Raw genomic sequence first — 19,935 nt, forward strand, 5'->3', positions numbered from 1 at the left:
AGAGCAGAAGATATTAATGCAGTGCTCTCTCTGAAGTGCCCAATAGTGGGACGAGAAAGCTTTCAAAGGGAATTAAGTAGACAGAGAAAGCTCCCTGTTCATGTCCAAATCACAAGGAGGCGGCTGAATAGGATTCACAGTTCTCCGTGGGAAGGACCCACACCACAGCTAATGTTCAAAACAGGGGGGAGATGTCTCGGGAAGATCAAGGACCCAGAATTCTGCTGTTAGAATCAGCTGCCTGCCCATTAGAGCCTCAAAAGGACCCTCTACCATGTGTGAGCCAATATGATCCTGCAAATGAGCCCATTTTTCTTTTTGTAACTGGCCCAAACTTTATCTGAAGGAAGCTATCATTATGTAATATCTCCAAAGCACCCTTGATGTAAACTTCAGATCTGATATGTGGGTGTATGTATGTGCACGTGTGTGTGCACATTGTGTGTGTGCATGTGTGCAGTGGGAGAGGGTGAAAGGACAGTGAAGAGTCAGATGCACATACAAAGTAGAAAAACTGATGGGCAGCTGCTCTGAATATGCAGGAACAGAGAAGCATCCAGGGAGACCCTCAGGTCAAGGCTCAGCACCTGGTACATCACACAGACAACAGACATGAGAGGAACAAGATTAGCTCCAGAGAAAGTCAGAGCCAGGAACAGTAGAAAAGTCAAATGGGCAGCAAGAGGCGGAGACTCAGAAACCATCAGCCAGTAAGTAGGTGGCAAGGCAGGAGCATGAAGGACTAGGACAGTCAGTGAACTGCACCTCCAAAGCCTGTCCTCCAGTGCCCACTCTGCTCTGGCCTCTGCCTGTCTTTCCAGCCTCATTTCCTGCTATTCTGCAAGTGACTCCTTTACTCCACCAAATTATAAATGCGGCCTACTCTGCATGCTGTTTTCTAGCTTCTTGCCTTTGGTTTTTCTATTCTTTGTGCTAAGAAAATCCTTTCTCCCTTCTCCTAAAAATGTATCTCATTTTCCAAGATTTAGCTTTACGGTCACCACCTCCTGGATGCCTTCGTGGCTTCCCAAACCTTCAGGGTGGGTTTAGTACCACTCCTACAAGCTCTGATGACATCCTGCCAATTTCCAAGCTTCCTCCAGAGGAAGATGACAAAGAAGTCTCATCTTTGAAAAAAGCTCTAAAAGAATTATGGCTGTTTGGGGCAGGCGCTGTGTTGAGAATGATTCCGAGGCCTCATCCAGAATCCATTGGAAAGACTGCTGCAGTCAGTTACGGATGCCTGCCATTTAAGGGTGTGGGTTGAAGTTTAGCCATTCCTGATGAGGCCAACATCTTCATTAGGCAGATGAGGAACCTGAGGCTGAAAGATGGGAAATGTCTTGCCCAGTGTTACAAGGCTGGGTAACAGCACACTCAGATGGGAATTCCAGGTCTTGGGATTCCTAAGCAAGTACTCCTTTTAAATAAGATTCCCAAAGATTCTAAATCAGGAATATTGAAACTCTTAACATATTTTTAACTTTTTTCCAGGGGAGGAGGGTAATTATATAGTGAAGGAGCCAGTGAAGAAAAGCTTGAAGCTTTTGCAATTTTGCTTGGACACCCACTCACCTGAACCCGTGTCTTATGATGTTTTCTCCTGCCCAATCCTCCAAAAGTCCCTGCCTTTATGCTTTTTTTAAGTGAGCACTGTTGGTACCACCAGTGTCTATTACCCAGGTTAAAATGAAGACTTCCAGCTGACTCTCCTGGTATCACGAATATACAATCAAAATGGATGCCTACACCTCTGTGTCAGGGAGGAAAAGTAGAGGAAGTTGAAGCCACATTTTCCAACTTCATCCTTCACTCCTCTCACTCTAGAAGCTGAAACTTTCCTGACAAAGAAATATACTTAGAACGGTTTCATTAGATAAACTCTTTCCCTATCTTACTGTGAAAGAAATTTTCCAGTGAGTTCCAGTTTCAGGAGGTTACAAGGTAAAAGGGAAGGAAAGTTGGCATGCTCCCAGCCTGACAAGAAGTTGTCGCATTACCATCAACGTCACATAAATTTAGCTGGAACATTGTATCGGATTCTATAATGCACTTACCTGAGCCATTAAATGGTGAGAAACACATAACATTTGCCTGCCCACCCCCTCTCCCATTGCCCTCTGCTTCTGTGAGAGTTTGGGATTCCAGATGAATTCTCCCAGCATAGCCTCAGCTTGCAAAGGGTCATCTAACCTTTAAACTTCAGTCCAGCAAAGCAGGCTGAAGAGAATCACCAGGGTGTCTCCTGTTATGTGCTTCAACATCAAATGACCTGCTTCACCAGGTTACCCAAGGACACAGCTTTAACCAAAGACGTGAGAATTCCCAGAACTGGAAGCAAATGCGAGCTGATGATAGGACATTCCCTAAACCCCCTATCCCAGGATGCTCGACAGCAATTAGCAGCCATGTCCTTTGTCTCACCTCTGCTGTGTTTTTAGCAGCTCAGTTTCTTCAGAGGACAAGGCAAGAGGGAATGGGATTAGGCTGGGAGCCCTGATTTTCTGAGGGAAGAGGGTATTAAACATTTTCACTTGGAGTTTCTCTGAAGGGTTTCTGGACAACCAAACCCCCACTCCGCGCCCCTGCGAAACTCCTCCTGGCACCGCCCCTGACTCTCTATTTTCTTTAGGTGCCCACCTTACCCCTCCACAAGAAATCAAAGCAGCCGATATGCAGTTGAATTTCCAAGTGGATTCCCTTGTATCCGTTTGTCTGGGTGTGTGTGTGTGTGTTTAAAAATTTTTAAATTTTGGATAAGCCCTCTAAGAAAGAGGCTCCTAAGGGAAGCGGGGGCTGAAGGAAGGAAGAAGTGGGTGACAAAGCCTCTAGGGGATCAATAAATTCAGCTGCTCCTGTGTACAAGGGAAAGGACAGTGCAGGAAGTCAGATGGGAGAAGAAATCCCAGAATCATAACGTTTAAAGCTGAAAGGATCTTTAGAGGTCACCTGGCATAACCTCCTCTATTTTATAAATGAGGAAACTAAAAGTCAGACATGCTAATGGACCTGCCCAAGGTTATGTAACTTGGCGATGAGAAAAGGAGGACCCAAACCCAGACTTCTCAAGTCCCCCGTCTGGGTCCCTTCATCTTCTTCACAGCCCACAGCAGCTGCCACCTCGGCCGAGCAGCCATTTTGATCGCTAAAGTGCCTGCGGGAAGACCCCATGGCCACCCCCAGACACTTCCCATGATGCTCCTCTCCTCAGAAGCCATGTCATGGCTGCCCACTCTCTCCAAAGACTCCCTCCACCAGCCACGCGGCCCGCAGCCAGAGTTCTTCCTGTGAAGAGCCCTCACCGCTTCACTTTTTATGTGAAGCTGGCAAAGCCGCTTCAGCGATCATTTTTTAACACGGCAGCTCCCTGACAAGAGGATTAAAGCAGGCGGCTTTCAAAAAAGTATCAAGAATAATTTAAAACGCAATATGTTAATGCTTGTCTAGAGTTTTGTACACTTTCGTGAAAAGTCATCAATCTCTCCCGCCACACCCTAACGACAATCCTGTAACTGGCACGGTTTTCCGACATTAAGAAAAAAAATTAGTGAACACAGTCATAAATTAGGACCAGAAATCTAACTGCAGATGAGGCTTCCGAAGTCACAAAGCAAAATTGGGCGTGGAGTCACAAACTGAGGATTTTTGAGGGAGTAGGTGGTGGTTATTTTGGAGGATGGTTCCTTTGCAGTCTTCCTGGAGGATGAGCCAGGGGATCAGAAAACTGCCGCTCAAACGCTAGTGTGCATCAGAATCACCTGGAGAGCTTGTGAAAACAGATTGCTGGGCTCCCTCCCTAGACTTTCGGATTCTGCAGGTCTGGGGCAAGGCCTGAGAATATGCATTTCTAGCACGTTCCCAGGAGCTGCTGCTGCTGGCCTGGGGAACCATGCTTTGGGAAGCTCTGGGCTGAAAAGACACTTTCAGGCCTCCCCTGGTGTTAGGACTTCATTAAAATATAGACGCAAGAATGTGAGGTGCAACTTAAACATCCCTGCATGGGGACAGCAGGCAAGGCGGGAAATAAAATCGCACAGACACCAGGGCTCGTCGTCACAGCATCAAGCAGTGCCTTAAACAGGGAGGTAAGCAGTGTCCTCCAGCTGCTACAGTCACCTCTAAAAAGATAATGCCTTGTCTGAGCAAAAGCAAACACCAGAAGGCTTAAAAACCTGGGGTCCCCATGCTCATTCCTCAAGCAGTTGAAAATGTCTTTATGTAGAGAAAGTACAGTGTAAATAGAAAGTAGGGCTCGACTTCCACAAGCTCAAGTCAAAGAATCTGCTGAGAAGGCCACATGACACACGAAATGAAATCCAGGTCCTTGATACCCGGAGGCAAGAAAGCGAACGGAAGATCCAAGACAATCCAAAGGTTCCTGAATTTTTACAGTAAACAGTTCTGATCGGATTCACTTGCTATTTTGGAACATACATGAAGTTCATTAACTGGCATATATTAAAAAAGAAAAAAATTAGAAAAAGAAGGAGCTGGAGGACAAATCAGTAATTGCTCCTTTAGAGCAAACCAAAGTTACTGAGAAAATCTCCTATAAAGGCTCTGTCAAAACAAGTCACTTAAGGATTAGTGAGAGCTAAATCCTCCGTCAGAGAGATTTTTCTCAACAGTCGTAAATGGGTTTTAGTATCGGAAAATCTTAGAAAATATACTTCTCCTGCCTCCACCCCCCTCTCAGAATGGCTCTTTCAATAGCTCGGCATCTTGTGGGAGCACAGTATTTCCTTAGGCTGAGGCTTTTTATTTAAAAAATAAAATAAAATAAACTCTGTCATTCATGGCAAAGTCAGTGGCTGGAAATAACTCTTTACAGGCATGGAGTGCATGTTTCAGAGGCTTGCCCATACAACACACATGGTCAAGTACAGCCTCAGCAATTTCCCTCCTAACAATTAGTATAAGCTAGGGCTCTTACTTCGACTTTTTACCTTGTTCCATTTTTGGTCTCATTTTCTTAAGGCTTCACTGCTCACTTTGCTCATTTTGTGAGGCAAGAGCTTAAAGTTCATCCTTAAAAATGCGTAGGTGATTCAGTTTTTTAATTAGAAAAAAGCAAACACTGCTAATCCCAAACCTTTTCAATGGCAGCCTTCTAGGGGCACACATTTTAATTCCATCAGTAAAGGGTCATCTTATTCATTCTCTTATAATCATCGTGGGGGCCCATGCTGTATTTCTGGGCACTCTCTGGAGTCTATGACACTGGATTACAGAGGTCTGTCTCTGTTCATTAAGTGAGTGTTCAGAGAAGACCCCCTCATCCTGTAAGCACTTAGAGACACTCTGGAGTTTGATCCTCATGAGAGGGTGACCTGGCAAGGCCATTTTCCTGTCTGCTTCCCAGATGGTCACACTCTTCTTTGTCTGCCCAAGCCTTTTTTATCTTATCAGTACTCAAAGCTAACACATCTTAGACATCATTGGTACCAATCAATGGAAAGCTAACACACTTGCACAACAGTCCATATGTGAATAAGCATTGATTTTACCCCCCTTGGTTATAGACTGCATTTCTAAACTTTCCATTTCCTCCATTAGACCCTTTAAAAACATCCATTTGTCAGACATAAATATTTCTCCTGATACCCACACAGCAAGTCTTAGTTACAGGCCTGGTTTTAGGCATTACTATACTAGGCCATTCCTTAGCATGTGTGACATGAGTGAGTAATCAGAAATCCCAACCCCAAAATATTTCCCTTCCCAATCTACCTTACGCCCAAAATTTCACCACTGCAAAATCCTTAAGACACTTTCAAGTCCAGAAATACCCTTTTAATATTAAATTACTCTGAGAGGCAACCCATTAAGTCTGTTTAATTAGCAAGACTCTGGAGAATTTAGCTTTTTTTTTTGGCTGCATAGCCAAGGGAATTTAGGGTTGGAATGACACAGGCCTGAGTGGAAATTCAAGAGCTGTCATTTCCTAGCACCATGAAGTTGGGCAAGTCACTTAACCTCTAAGAGGCTCAGCTCTATCACTTTATCTAAGTGGGGCCTGACACTTGGGTAGTACTCAATAAGAAAATTTCCTTTCTCATGAGCTGGCTGCTCAGGGAGAGGAGGTCAGGACAGAATATCTACCCAAGGTTGAGAAGACAGAGGAGAAACCAGGGCACATCCTGGAGAAGGCAGCTTCAGGAGTGGGTCCTGGGGTCTGGGGTGGGGTGGGAGATGTTTTCGATGTTGTTTAATGGGCGGTAGTGGGACCAAGGAGAGTTCCAGTCACTTGGAAAACAGGACTGCAGAGTGGAGGCAAGAGCCATAGAAAAGAGAGAAAGCCCTAGAAGGGGCTAGGAGGGCCATCTTCTGCCACTTCACTCATCTGTGGATCACCAGGTCTACCCACAGTTTTACAAATTTCACTCCAGTTCTGCCCTAACTTATTACATATCAGGGCCTTTCACTCATTATCTCAAAAATGACATATAGAGATCTTTGCCTGTGGGGTTAATGAGTAATCAGGAGGTATCACATTAATCTCCATTTCACTCCAGAATAAGTTAAACAGTTGCCTCAAATCCTTCTCCTGTAGAGGAAGAGGGGTATAAATACTAGGTAAATATGTAAAGAAAAGCATGAACCAATGACCTCAGTAATGGTTCCAGAGACCAGGAGTCCCTATTCTGGGGGTGAGGATAAACGTTTCCATGTCTGATTTACCCTTGCTCAGGGATGAACCCATGTTTCTGTATTCCACATCCACTGGATAGACGCCCTGCAGCTAAAGACATCTTTTTGAGCCCCCAAATTGAAGCCTTTGGATTTCCCTATGACTTGTGAATTGTATTTATGTAGGTATTCTGATGAAATTGCACTTCCCTCAAAAAGATGAAACTTAAATGAAAGAGGATGAACCTGGAACATGTGCAGTGTGAAAATTTACACAGCAAAGGAGCTAAGTCTCAGCCATGATCAGTCTATTTTGAGCTTCCTGTTAAGCACCAAAGTGATGGAATAGGACAAAGAAAAATTGTCCCCACAATAAATAGAGGATGACCCCTGTGAAAAGTAAAGATAGAGCCCATATTGGATTAGAAAAAGACTTGATATTTCCCTCCACCTTTACCTCCTTCTATGTCTATCCAGGAGTAACAAAAATGGTGAACATGGGATCTTAAGTAGTCAAAAACCTGTAAGATTAGGAAAGGAAGCTGTAATTGTTTAGAATCTACTATGTGCTAGGGATTTTATGTGTACTGACTCATGTAATAGATGAGATGAGAGCACAATGAAGCAGAATACTTTTCTCCACTTTACAGGCCAAAGAAGCAGAGGCTCAGCTTGGCTCAACTGCATATCAGCAAATGACAGGAATAAGATTCAAACTGAGTTCTGATGACTCCAAAGAATGTGTGGGGCAGGGTCAGGATGGTCTTTAGGCTTTGGAGGCCTTCTCTTTACTGGAGGCACAGGCTTTGTTCTAGGTTGTAGGAAGAGAAGTAAATAAACTGGTCAATCTTTGTGTATAATTTTCTCAGGGTTGAAATGGTGGCAGGGGAGCTGGCCCTGGTGGCTCACAAATGCAATCCCAGAAACTCAGAAGGCTAAGGCAGGAAGATCGCTTTGAGAATAGCCTAGGCAACACAGTGAGACACTGTCTCTAAAAAAAAAAAAAAAAAAAAAAAAAAAAAATTTAAATTAGTCAGGACTGGTGGTACACACCTATGGTCCCAGCTACCCTGGAGGCTGAGGCGGGAAGATCACTTGAGCCCAGGAGTTTGAGGCTGCAGTGAGCTATGATCATGCCACTGTACTCAGCCTGGGTGACAGAGTGATACTCTAACTCTTAAAAAAAAAAAGAGAGAAATGGAGGCAGGAAAGGCAGAACTCTTTAGAAAACAAGACAATGCATTCTGGCTTTTTTGGTTTTTGAGAAACATCACATAGGCTGGATGGTGAAGTGCTCTAAGAATATCTATTCAAAATGACTATGAAAAGGTTCTATCTAGCATACAGTTTTCAGGAAGCGGATATGAGGGCACAGCGGATGGGTTTGGGGTCAATGAATACATGTTCTCAGGCTTACTAATAGATGAGACCATGGTAGATATTCCCTTGAGCTTCCAGAAAGCACCCAGCAAGTTAATGCATTCATGCCACTGTAAACTAGCATTTGAGTACGGGGTGGTCCAAACACCCTACTTATGGAGGCAAAGAGCAGCAGCTCATCTGTGGACCACTAGGGGTTGTTCGCAATGCAACAGAAACCACGTCTTAACCTTGACAGGGCAGCCAGTATGTAATCATGTTTTACACATGTCATTTTCCAACTTCATCTTCTTTCATCCTTCTGTAGTATCTCCCAGGGAAGATCTCAGAGAAGTAACTGCATATACCAGTTTCAAACACCCTCAATATGAAGAGCATGGAACTCTGCATTCAGCTACCTAGGCATGTCAAAAGCACATCATGCAATAAGCCAATGTTTAGTATATGGTCCAACATGGACATGGTACCTTCACAGCTCTTATCTGATTGAAATGCATAGATGTGGATAGGAAATGACATGATTACTAATTTTCTGAGAGGAAAAAGGGGAAATCCAGTATAGTGACTGAGTGAAAAGTTAGTAATAAAAGGTAAGTGACCCAGACAGGGAGTTTCCTGAGCAAGCATAACCCAGCAGTTTTTAGCCACACTTCTTTCATGGCTTTCTCTTCAAGTTAGGTTGACAGATATCTGATCCAATGCTTGGCCATCTACTGAAACCACCTCTTATCATTCCACCAGGTAAGGACGTCAGCAAAAAGCCTTTTCACCACAAGTAGCAACCTACTTTCCAAAACAACTCCCCGCACTTCAAACTAAACCAACGACTAAGTAAACCCAGATTAAATAGAGCTTTATCAGGATGGAGTTTGAGTAATCTCTAAATCAACAAATTCTAGGGAATGTGTGTACAGAATATCCATTATACAAATGTCAGACCACAAAGTCAAACTCTTTGTTGAGATGCTGTTAAGGCCTTCCCTAATACAGCCAATATAGCAGAGTGGGAGAAGTAGGGTCATGCTAGCTTCTATTCCAGAGCCTGTTTTTCCTTATGCAAAGGCCAGTAAAGCAAATTTTCTGCAGAATTATTTTAGTTGTTCCTAAAAAGAACAAGATAGCCTTTCCTCATTAGTCTGAATAGACAGCTCCTTTACTGAGTTGCTTTAATTGCTGTGGGTTAAGCTTCACTATCACACATCCTCACAACCATAATACAACTGGCATCATTTGGCGCTTTTTGACTTGGTTAACTACAAACTACAAAGTCCAAGATGGGAAAGGTCATTTATTGTCTGCCAGATGGGATGTTTCAAAATGAAATGATTTAGTCACATCATTAGGAGAAAAGGGAAGAATTAAAATGTATGCTCACATACAGATTTCAGTACGCACACAAAATGATCAGCACAGGAAAACATAAACAGCAGCCCAACAGCACACAAGTTACAGCACACAAGTTACACAGACTTCCTTAAATGGTATCTTCTACATTGATGTTGAAAAATGTGGATTGCTATTTTAATACTGCTGTCATAACACTCTAGTACAACTGGTGGCATGAGGCTGAATATGCCTCAGAGTCAGATAGAGCTGGGTCCAATACGGGACTCTTCACCTACTACTCATGTGTGTTTGGGGCATATATCTTATTTCCAAAACTGCCTTATAATCTATAAAATGAGGACCATATGGGCCGGGTGTAGTGGCTCACCCCTGTAATTCCAGCACTCTGGGAGGCCGAGGCGGGTGGATCATGAGGTCAAGAGATCGAGACCATCCTCGCCAACATGGTGAAACCCCGTCTCTACTAAAAATACAAAAATTAGCTGGGAGTGGTGGTGTGCGCCTGTAGTCCCAGCTACTCGGGAGGCTGAGACAGGAGAATTGCTTGAACCAGGGAGGCAGAGGCTGCAGTTAGCTGAGATCGTGCCACTGCACTCCAGCTTGGGTGACAGAGGAAGACTCCATCTCAAAAAAAAAAAAAAAAAAAATAGGACCATATGGCCTTCCTCCTAGGTTTTTGCATAGATATAATAAGGTTACATGTAAAGTATCTGCCCCTGACACATACTACTTCCTGAATATTATTCCTTTCCACCTCTCCTTATGTGTGTGTGCATGTGTGTGCATATGTGTTTAGAATTGAAATTATGCCTATATGTAGAAGGCACACAATAAATACTTCTTGTCATTTACTCAATAATGGACATTGATCATTTACCTTTTACGCTAAGTGAGAAAGTCTTAAATGATCTTGATTCATGATTTTTTTTTTTTTTTTTTTGAAATGGAATCTCATTCTTGTCGCCCAGGATGTAGTGCAGTGGTGCGATCTCAGCTCATTGCAACCACTGCCTCCCAGGTTCAAGCAATTCTCCTGCCTCAACCTCCTGAGTAGCTGGGATTAAAAACGCCAGCCACCACATCCAGCTAATTTTTGTACTTTTAGTAGAGATGGGGTTTCGCCATGTTGGCCAGGCCAGTCTCGAACTCCTGACCTCAGGTGATCTGCCCACCTCAGCCGCCCAAAGTGTTGGGATTACAGGTGTGAGCCACCACGCCCGGCGATTCACGATGTTCCTAATGGTTCTGTCCATTTTTACAGCCCATCTCAGCTGAAAGAAATACCTAACAGTTCTGTTTATTTGTAAATTACACCCAAATAACTTAACAAGTATTTATGTCCTAACAACTTGATTTCTGAAAAAAAGAATACACATAAACTAAAAGAAAAATGAGTCCCATTCGCTGTTAAATAATCCTAAGTGCTTAATAGTGAGATGCATGCGCCTGTTGGGCACTACGCAACTTCTCAAACTCTGGCATCAGGTTGGATGCCCTCACCCTTGTTTCCTGCTCCACATTGATTTTCACATGGTCCTGTTTTATATTACAGCAACTGACAAGAACTTAGCTTCTCAAAGGTATGACATCACTGAAAGAAAGTTATGCATTCCAGTAGTGAAACTGTGAACTACCTTGAGCTAGTAGTTCACACGGTGCCTGACAGATGTCAAGAATTGCTGTATTTTCCTCAACTATTTAAAATATTTCCTGGCACCCCTTTGAGGCCACTGCAATGTCCAGGGTGCCTCAGCTCACACCTTGGGAACCCGGAGGCTAATTAACCATAGTGAATCAGATTCATTTTCTATGCTACTACTGAAATATGAATTAGACAATATTATAGATAAAGCTGAATAATAACATGACTTGTTTTAATACAGTTCTAACTCGATTTTCTACTTCGATTCCATTCTTCAGCCATTGATATTTGGCTTTTTAAAAGCTGTCCTTGTAGTGTCATATGGTCACCAGATAAACTCTGCAGTGAAGGCTCTTTAGATTCAAATCTATGTTGAACTATTTCAATTTTATGATTTTTTTTAAAAAAAAAAAAAAAACACAGAGTAACCCAAAGCTTACCAGGTGATCCTTCTTAGTAAAAGGGATTTGTGGGCTGTGGATCAGCTTCCCACTGATTCATCTGAGATGAAGACAGGACCCTCCATCCTGCAAAAATGGGTTTGAAAAAAGAAAGGAACTCTCCTTTTACACGTGAGAATGGCTCAGCCCTAAGAATGCTGCTTGCAGGTTCACTGTTCTGCATTTAGAATCCAGGCCTAGAGAAGCAGCACGGCTTGCCTCTGCTGTGAATCAGACTCTATCTTGTGTTTTTTAGAGTCATGTCTACATAGCTGAAAGATGATTTGGATCTTTTTCAAGAAGAGAGTGGTAAGGTGAGGTACAGTGAGGCAGAAGACAATGCTGGTCAATGCTTTAAAATGACTCTCTGAGAGGAAAACCCTTGGTTTCTACTCTCTGCTGATTTCTGTGTTAAAAATACTCCCACCGTGGTTGAACGAGGTCACTGAATTCAGAGTTAGGGAAAGAGGCACACAATCAGCTCTCACGAGCTGACTCTAGCCCTTCACTGGGCAGAACGCTTTTCTCCTCTTCTACAGCTGCCCGCGGAATGCTCTGAATCTAGGGGCGTACTCCGCTGAAAGGAAGATTTATAAATGCTCACGTTTATTAGCTCCTAATTGAGGATATCTGCCAGACACAATAAATAAAGTTGAAAAAAAGAGTGCTTTGGAGAGAAAGTAGGCTAATCCGAAGCTTTTTATTCAGGGGATGAATTCTGGTCTTCCTCTCTGTATATGGGACACTATCTTGACCTTTCTGGCTGAGTCTATTAGCTCAGAGGTGGCACTCCAGTGGTCAAGTCAACTGGCATTCATCAAGCACCAACCACAGGCTTGAAATTTATATTAGTTGTTTTGGAAGGTTCCAGGAGAAGACAATGTAGACTCCTGAGGAGGGGAAGACGTAGGTGAGGAGAGAGGCTAACGGCACATGAATCCTGCAAAACTGGGCTCTAGACTCTTCTCATTGCAGCTTCAGAGTAAATCAAGTAACACTGTCTGTCTTCCCAGAGGTACCCTTGGCAGAGACCAGCAGGATCTGTTGTTTCTACTGTTGGACGCGTTTATGGGCCCTACTGGCCGATTTGGCAAGCAGCTTTATATAAAATGTCTTCCGGAACCATCCTTTCCCCTGTGAGTCAGTCATCCTCAGAGTCCTAATTCTGTCCAGTTTGCATCAGGCCTCCTCAGTCTCTGTAGCCCAAAGCACACGATACGGTACCAATGTTCAAGGCTCTGCTTTATTTTGAAATTCAACTGGTGAAGCTATTATATTCTACCTACTATTTCTCCAAGTAGTATGCAATGCAAAGCGGCAATTTTACACCGTGCTAGCCCAACATAAATTCACAGATGAGTGCACACCTTATTTGGAATAAAGAGAAACACAATAGTTATTAAAGGGGTGATTACCTTCCCAGGGACCATGAATTTAAAATTATGCAAAATCAGAGGTCGGTCTCTACAAGTTCACATAGTGATTTAAATGGGGGTAACAATGAATATAATATCTTCTAACATGTTAAAACTTCCACAGCAAACCTCTTATATAATGCTTTGTTGCTTCATTGATTTGATAAGCTTGTGGGGGTACATTTTGCATTCATATACGACGTATAAAGTACCTTGTTTGCTTTACAAAAATGAAACGTCAATAATAACAATCCTCAGGTTGCTATGATTTCTCTGTCATACATACTGAGTGCTCAGTGTCGGGAACAGCATTTGTTTTGCCCTTGAGGAATTTGCAGAGCAGTTAGTAGGTATCGGTGTCCTTTGTAGTGGTTCAAATAACATATAACTATCGTAATATATTTGAAACAAGCCAATTATTATGCCATTTGAACATTTTTCCTCCTTAAGATATATCCTCCTTAAGATATATCCTTTTACTGAAGGACTTCTCTCTTAATAACGTTTTTCTTTATGATATGAGCGTCCTGGCTGGAAGAGAGCTGAGCTTCAGATACATGGTGTTGGAGTAAGGAGAGAGTCTTTTCCCTCAATGGTTATTTGCATGGGGGCTAAGGAGCCTCCTAGTTGGGGAGGTGAACTTGAACTGTAGCAACAATCAAGATTCAAACATGTATAGACAAGTATGATGGCTTGAAGAGGAGACTGCAGGCAGAAGTCAGGAGGCAGGGATGGAAAAGAAGGGTCACTGTGAGAGAATCCGGCAGGGCCAACAGACTCAGCCACAAGTCAGCAAGTAAATGGGGAGATGCTGAAATGGGTGAAATGTTCTCCTTCAGTATGGTGGCTGGTGTTTGAACTCATTTTACCCTCTCTTCCAGGGGCTGTGCACACCTTAGGTAGAAAGAGCTATACATGTGAACTGAAACAACTCCCTCACCAAATTCTAAGACACTTTGGGGCTCAAACTACTCTATTCAAACTACCCATCTAAATGAGCACAGAGACAGAAAACTTTTTCCTCACTTCAACACGGGCTGCTATCCTGTCACGGTAATGAACAACGGAAGAAGGCTGGTGGCTGGGGCCTTCTCATAACCATGAGAAGAAACAATAAAGAAAAATAGGGGTGGTGTGGTTTGGGGTGGTCAAGGCCAATGTTGAAGACATTGATACAGCTCAGAATAGCAGGCAGCATCCAATGGTGAGTGGAAGCCCAGGTTAATTCCAAAACACACATAAAACATGTCTACCTCTTTGGGAACTCAAAAAATGTGAGGTTGGGATGAGCTGCATGAAGGACTGCATTACCTGAACAAACGGGTGAGGGCTTGAGGCTCTGGGGGCGCTTGTCTTTAATGTTAATGAGACTCATTCATACCATGGGCTGGGGAGGCTTGGAAATATTTTAGTTACATAAACTGACATCAACCCCTCTTCTTCTTTTAATTGATATGCAGTCTTAGCCCTGTTATCATCTCTGATCTTGACCATTTCCCTTAGCCACTGGGCAACAAATGTCTCCTTCTGAACAGTTGGGAGAAATGTAAATTCACTGTTTTTTCTCCAGAGCAGCCAGAGGTTCCTTAATTTGCATCGTTATATGAGTGCAAAGCATGATGATAAAATATGCAATTCTTAAGAAATGTCAAAGACAGCTCATTAGATCAACTTTTTTTTTCTGTGTATTTTTTTTTAAACAGGGACCACTGTGCTTCCTTTCAAGTGACAAGAGTTGTGACAGCTGCTCTATAAGGTATTCAATGGTTAATTAAGACACGAGTGTCATTGCTGAGCTCTTTTGTGTTTCATAGAAAGCAGTTGCTAAACAGATGAAAGTAGGTCTGAGGCAAGGGGTAGCATAACTATTATTTCAATTAATAAATAGCTCTAAAAGTGAAGGAAGTGATAAAGGCCTCAAGAGCGTCTGTATCTGCCCCGGTTCCGTCAGGAAAATTAAACAGAGCACTTGTGATTGCCATTGCTTCTGTTTAAGAGATCCAAGCAAGTAGGGTCACCTGTGCTGAGCAGGTTAGAGCCTGCCTGGTTCTTGGGGCACCCCCTAGTGACATGTTCCTATACCCTAGCATATCCCTTTCCTTGCTACTGAAAGAAACGGTGCTGAATTCACCTTGTTCTTCCACCCTTATCATCCTTTATTCTCCCCCTCTCTTCTACCAAAGAAGCCCTAAAATGTATTTTCAGATAAATATCAGGAAAGCATTTATAAATATTTCAGAGGTGTTTCATAAATAAATCAGCAAATCTACAAAAAGACTTCTCTCTTTTAATGAGATCTTGTCTGTGGTATATCCCTTTTATTTGAGCATCATTAAAACCAGTTGGGAAGATTTTTATACTGGACTCTCTTTTGGGGGGCTTCATAATATATGAACAAGCCTGCTATGCGTCTGTAAAACATGTAGCCTCTTCTTCTGACAGATTAGGCAGCCCTGGCGCGAGGGAATAGCTTTTACTCTTTTTAAAGTAAATACTAATCAATAGCAACTGTACCGACAAAAACCTTCTTGCTGCCTAATTGCACCACAGCTACTCATAGACCCCAACAGAATTTTCCCCTAGATGTAACAAAATTAACTACCAGGGGCTGAGCCAGTGAATTATCACCATCTCTCTATTCAAATGTAATTAACACAACCCCCCAACTACCACATGTACCATTAAAGTACCATTTGTATGTGTAATTTTCAAACAGGGTCTAAAGGTCGTGCCCACATCAATCTTTTCAACACACACATCTGCACAGGAAATCAAACTGGCAGGGAGGTGGTCGCAGCCATTCTAGGAAATCTCTCCCTCTCTCAAATATTGTTTGTAGTTTCTCTTCTGCAGCTTAATGCCCTCTGTGATCTCTTTGGCCGTGTCAGAAATAGCCAGACTGTATCAGAGGCAAACAAGTGATTTAAGGAATTTTAGCAAGCCAATCTAGTACCCAGCCCTGGCCAATCCAGGGGCTAGCTATGCAGGAATCTTACTGATAGTTTGGGATGGATACTACGGCCATGGTGGTTAATAATAACTAAGATTTTTATTGTACATTCAGATTATAAAAAAACTTGTACCTGCATTTTTCAAACTCATTATTATTATTGGCAATTGTAGTAATACCAGGGGCTATATATTGAGCATTTGAGCTAAGAGCTTTACATCTATAGTTTGTCAATTAATCCTCATAACAACTTTATGAGTTAGGAAATATTTCCTCTATTTTAAAACCAAGGAAACTGAGGCTCAGAGTGAGTGTGTGACTCAAAATGCTCCAAGCAGCTAGAAGGAGGGAGCACCAGGGTTTGAACCCAATTTTCTGACTCTGAGGCTCATTCTGACACATAATCACTTTGGGAGGGAGGTATCATCATCCTCCTCAGCCCCCCACCAACATTATCATCATCACCACCATCATCATCAACATCATCTGCCTTTCATACATGAGGTAAACAAGGTACAGAGAGGTGAAGCAACTTGTTCAGGGCTACACGGCACAGAAGAGTATAGAAGAAGAGGCTTGGAGGCAAGATAAAGGGAAGGGGCAGTCATTGGGGATTCATGGAATAGATGTCTCTCTAAATGTCTCTCACGTCCTGGTGGCCATTCCATCTGTCACTTTCAACAGTCAGTGGAAAGAGCAATGGAAGAAGAGTCAGGAGACAGGGGCCATCCACTCAGACCAGACACCAGCTGGGTGACCTTGACCTTGACATTCCCTCTCTGGGCTCAGTGCTCTTGATTACATAACAAGCTAGATTAGAAGATCTCTCAAGTCACTTCCAGATGTAACATTTTAGGCTCTTCATTTGTGAATTATTCGTGCTAGAAGAGGCCATATGTGGAAATTTAACACAGCAATAGTTTCTCAAAACTTCACCTGTAATGTGCCTGTTAGGACTCAGACACCCATGTTGTCACAAAGCCATCTCTTGATAAAAGGAGGAGCCCTGGGCTGAGGATGCCCACATTTAGTGTTTTTTTTCCTCAGAAATACTCTGCCACTCCCAGAGCCAACACGTACAAATAGCATTTGCTGCACACCCTCCACTTCCCATGTGTCATTTGGCAAGGCTGCCCCGCTTGTCAAGAGGGCTATGCAAAGTCACCAAGGTCTGTAACTCCAGTTAGAACTCAAACACTGTAATTTTTCAGCAGCAGAGTCTGTTGTGAGAAACCTTGCTCCCAGGTGCACAGTGAACACAGAGGGTCCTTCTCTAATGGGACTCCCTTGACTTCTTCCACTCAAAGACGCCTGGTTCCAGCCTGTGAGGCTGTGCATGGGGTCAGCTCCAAGGCTCGGAACGTCCCGCCTCCACCCAGATACACACTGGCCACATGTGTCTGGGGCTCCTGAGTTTTTCTCCGGCCCATAGCTCACCCAGGGCATGAGTGCCTTCTGCAGTTTAGTTTATAGTTGATCCATGCTGGTGAGGCCTGCCTCTGAGTCAGGGCCACCATTAGCCTGGCCTTGAGGGGACACGCACCTTCATGCCTGAGCTGACCGTGGGGTGTGTGTGGAGGGGGCGCTTTTGGTGTCCAGAGGCACTTGGCATCACATTATATCCATTTAAATATGTTTTCCCTTGATTCTGAATGAACTGAGAGAAACAAAAAATACTAATCAAAATGGAATGCAAATATCCAAGGCTCCTTTCTCTCAGAAAATGCCCTATTTTCCCCCCTCCATGGTACTAATGTTTTAGAAATAGAAGGCACCTCTGGAGAGACAGGATAATACCAAATTTTCAAATCTGTAGAAAATGAGTACAGGGGTAGGCGGCACTATTAGCGCTACTAAAAATAAGCTTTGGGAAGCTACAATAAATGGAAAAACCAGAAGAGTCATTCCTTTTTTAAACTGTACTGAAAATCCTGTATGTTCAGGAGCCATTTTCTCCAGAGATTCCAACAATAATACTTTGAATTCAATATCCATTTCTACAGTGGTCTCTCTTCCATTTTATCCCCCTCCCTTCACCACTGCCCCAGTAATGCAGGCTAAATATTAAGCTTATTACCCCCACAGAAAGCGTGGTTCTGCCAACTGAACATTGTGCCAGATACCAAGAATTGAGGCGATTATGCCCTGCATGCTGCTTGGTATACTGAAGATGGGCGTTCTTTTACTTTATTTTTATTTCATTTCATTTTTTTTTTTTTTTTAATTAAAGAGAGTTCTAAGGTTACTGTAGACAAACAACCCAGGGATTGTTTGAAGAAAAGGGATATCCCCTCAGACTTGGGGATTCATTTCTCCCTCAGTGGCTAAACCTCTTTGTCATTATTACCTCCAGAGAGAGACACCCAGGGATCTGCTCACACCACCCATCTCCAGGCAAGTTGAAGCATGTCCTGGAAAGCCACCTGAACCCTGGACAGCTCCGCCTGACTAGAGAAATGGTGGCAAAGGAATTCTTGCTGTGGTCCCAGCGGTGAGCATAACAGAGTTACCTCTCTCCACCCCAAATATTCAGACTGCAAGGACACTGGCTCCCAAGCTTCGATCTGCTTGGAGTTCCATTCCAGGTACTCTGCTGATGTCTCGGCCAGCCTCAGCCACAGACGCCCAGCTGAGCTGAGCTGTTCTGAGGAGTCAGGAAATTTGGGGGATTTTAACAGAGAAACAAAGCCTGGCTCCCCACGTGTCAAAGCTCTGGAGACTAGCTCCTTAGAACCTAGGTGGGCTAACGGGAAAAGTCAATGTTAGCAGTAAACTCAAGATCAAAACGTATTCCATGCCTTTCCATCTTCTCTCAAACATAGCCTTTATCGAACGATTGAACCCTCACGCACATAAATAAATGGAGAAAGATATACTCTGAAAAAAAACTATAGAAAATAGAGTCACAAGTTATTTATAAAGGGGGGATTTGTTAAAGTAGCCAATCTACTTCCCTCATTTTATAGGCAGAGAGACAGAGGAACAGCAGGTTGAAGGTTCTGAACAGGATCCCCACTAAGCGTGTGTCACATTAGGGGACAGAACACTAGCATGGGCTTTTGCCTCCTAATTCAGCGTTCTCACCACCCTTGTTGTTCCATAGAGCCTCTGGAAAGAGAGTGGCCTCAAGTGGGACTGCAGTGAAAGGCCAAGATTGAGAACGCCTCCCTAGTTTTTACAAGGTGGTCTGGAATGTATTATTATGTTTTTTCCTTCTTTAATTCAGTCTGGGCATTTTTGCCTCTTAAAAGCAGCTAACCCTTTACCACGGAGGTGATGCAGAAATCTACTCATCAAGTAAGCCTGAAAGCCCTTTGCTTCCTGCAGAAAAATCTATATGTGCCCTTCAGCCTCATAATTGAGTTGCAAAGGGGAAAAATAAAATTGTTTCCTAGCTGTGTGGAGCCATTCTACCCAACATGCCAATAAAAAGCAAGTGGTGTTTTTGTCCATAGGATGTCCAGGTTCAGAGTCAGATCCATGAGGCTAAACAAGGGCTAGGTTATTACCAACAAATGATTACACTCCAGGTTGTATTGAACAGAGTGAGATATGTGAACTCTTGAGACTAATTGGAAGGGGAAATGTCAATGTTGACATCCTCTGACTGGATTCCCTAAACCACAGTGGAAACTAACCCAGAATCTTAAAAATGCTGGCTTCCAGAAAGCCCTATTCTTATCAGGAAATGTGAATATTAATCCTAGGCAAGTCACTTAGCCACTACTGTGTTTCTTTGCCATCAGATAGTAATAGCCATCTGCGGTATCTTTTTTCAGAAAATTATTTGGAAGATCAAGTAAATAGGGTAGAGCATTTTAACTAGTGAAATACTCCTCTTATTCAATCACAGTTATTCTCTGCAGTATGTGGAAGCAGGTTAACACCATCTACCTCAAAACAACTTTGTGAAGTTGGGGGTCCCGTTTTAGACATGGGAGGACTGAGACTCAGAGAGTTTAGGTGGCTCATCTAAATTCACAAAGAACTTAGAGAGCAACAGACAAGGTACAAACCCAGATTGGCTAGTTCCATCTCATTTTCTCCATGGAATCACATGGCTTCTCTCTTGATACATGCAAAATGCTTTTAAAGGTTAAAAGAGTGATACTGTAACAACTAATTGAATTC

The 19,935-nt window shown here is 43.1% G+C and overlaps 1 protein-coding gene across 2 annotated transcripts in view; it reads right to left on the reverse strand.

The window, feature by feature from the left end:
• RORA (RAR related orphan receptor A) overlaps window positions 1–19,935 on the reverse strand; it is a 735,316-nt gene that overhangs the window by 399,175 nt on the left and 316,206 nt on the right. The window lies entirely within an intron of this gene.

Source organism: Pan troglodytes, chromosome 16 (assembly GCF_028858775.2).
Source record: "Pan troglodytes isolate AG18354 chromosome 16, NHGRI_mPanTro3-v2.0_pri, whole genome shotgun sequence".
Classification (NCBI taxonomy): Eukaryota; Metazoa; Chordata; class Mammalia; order Primates; family Hominidae; genus Pan; species Pan troglodytes.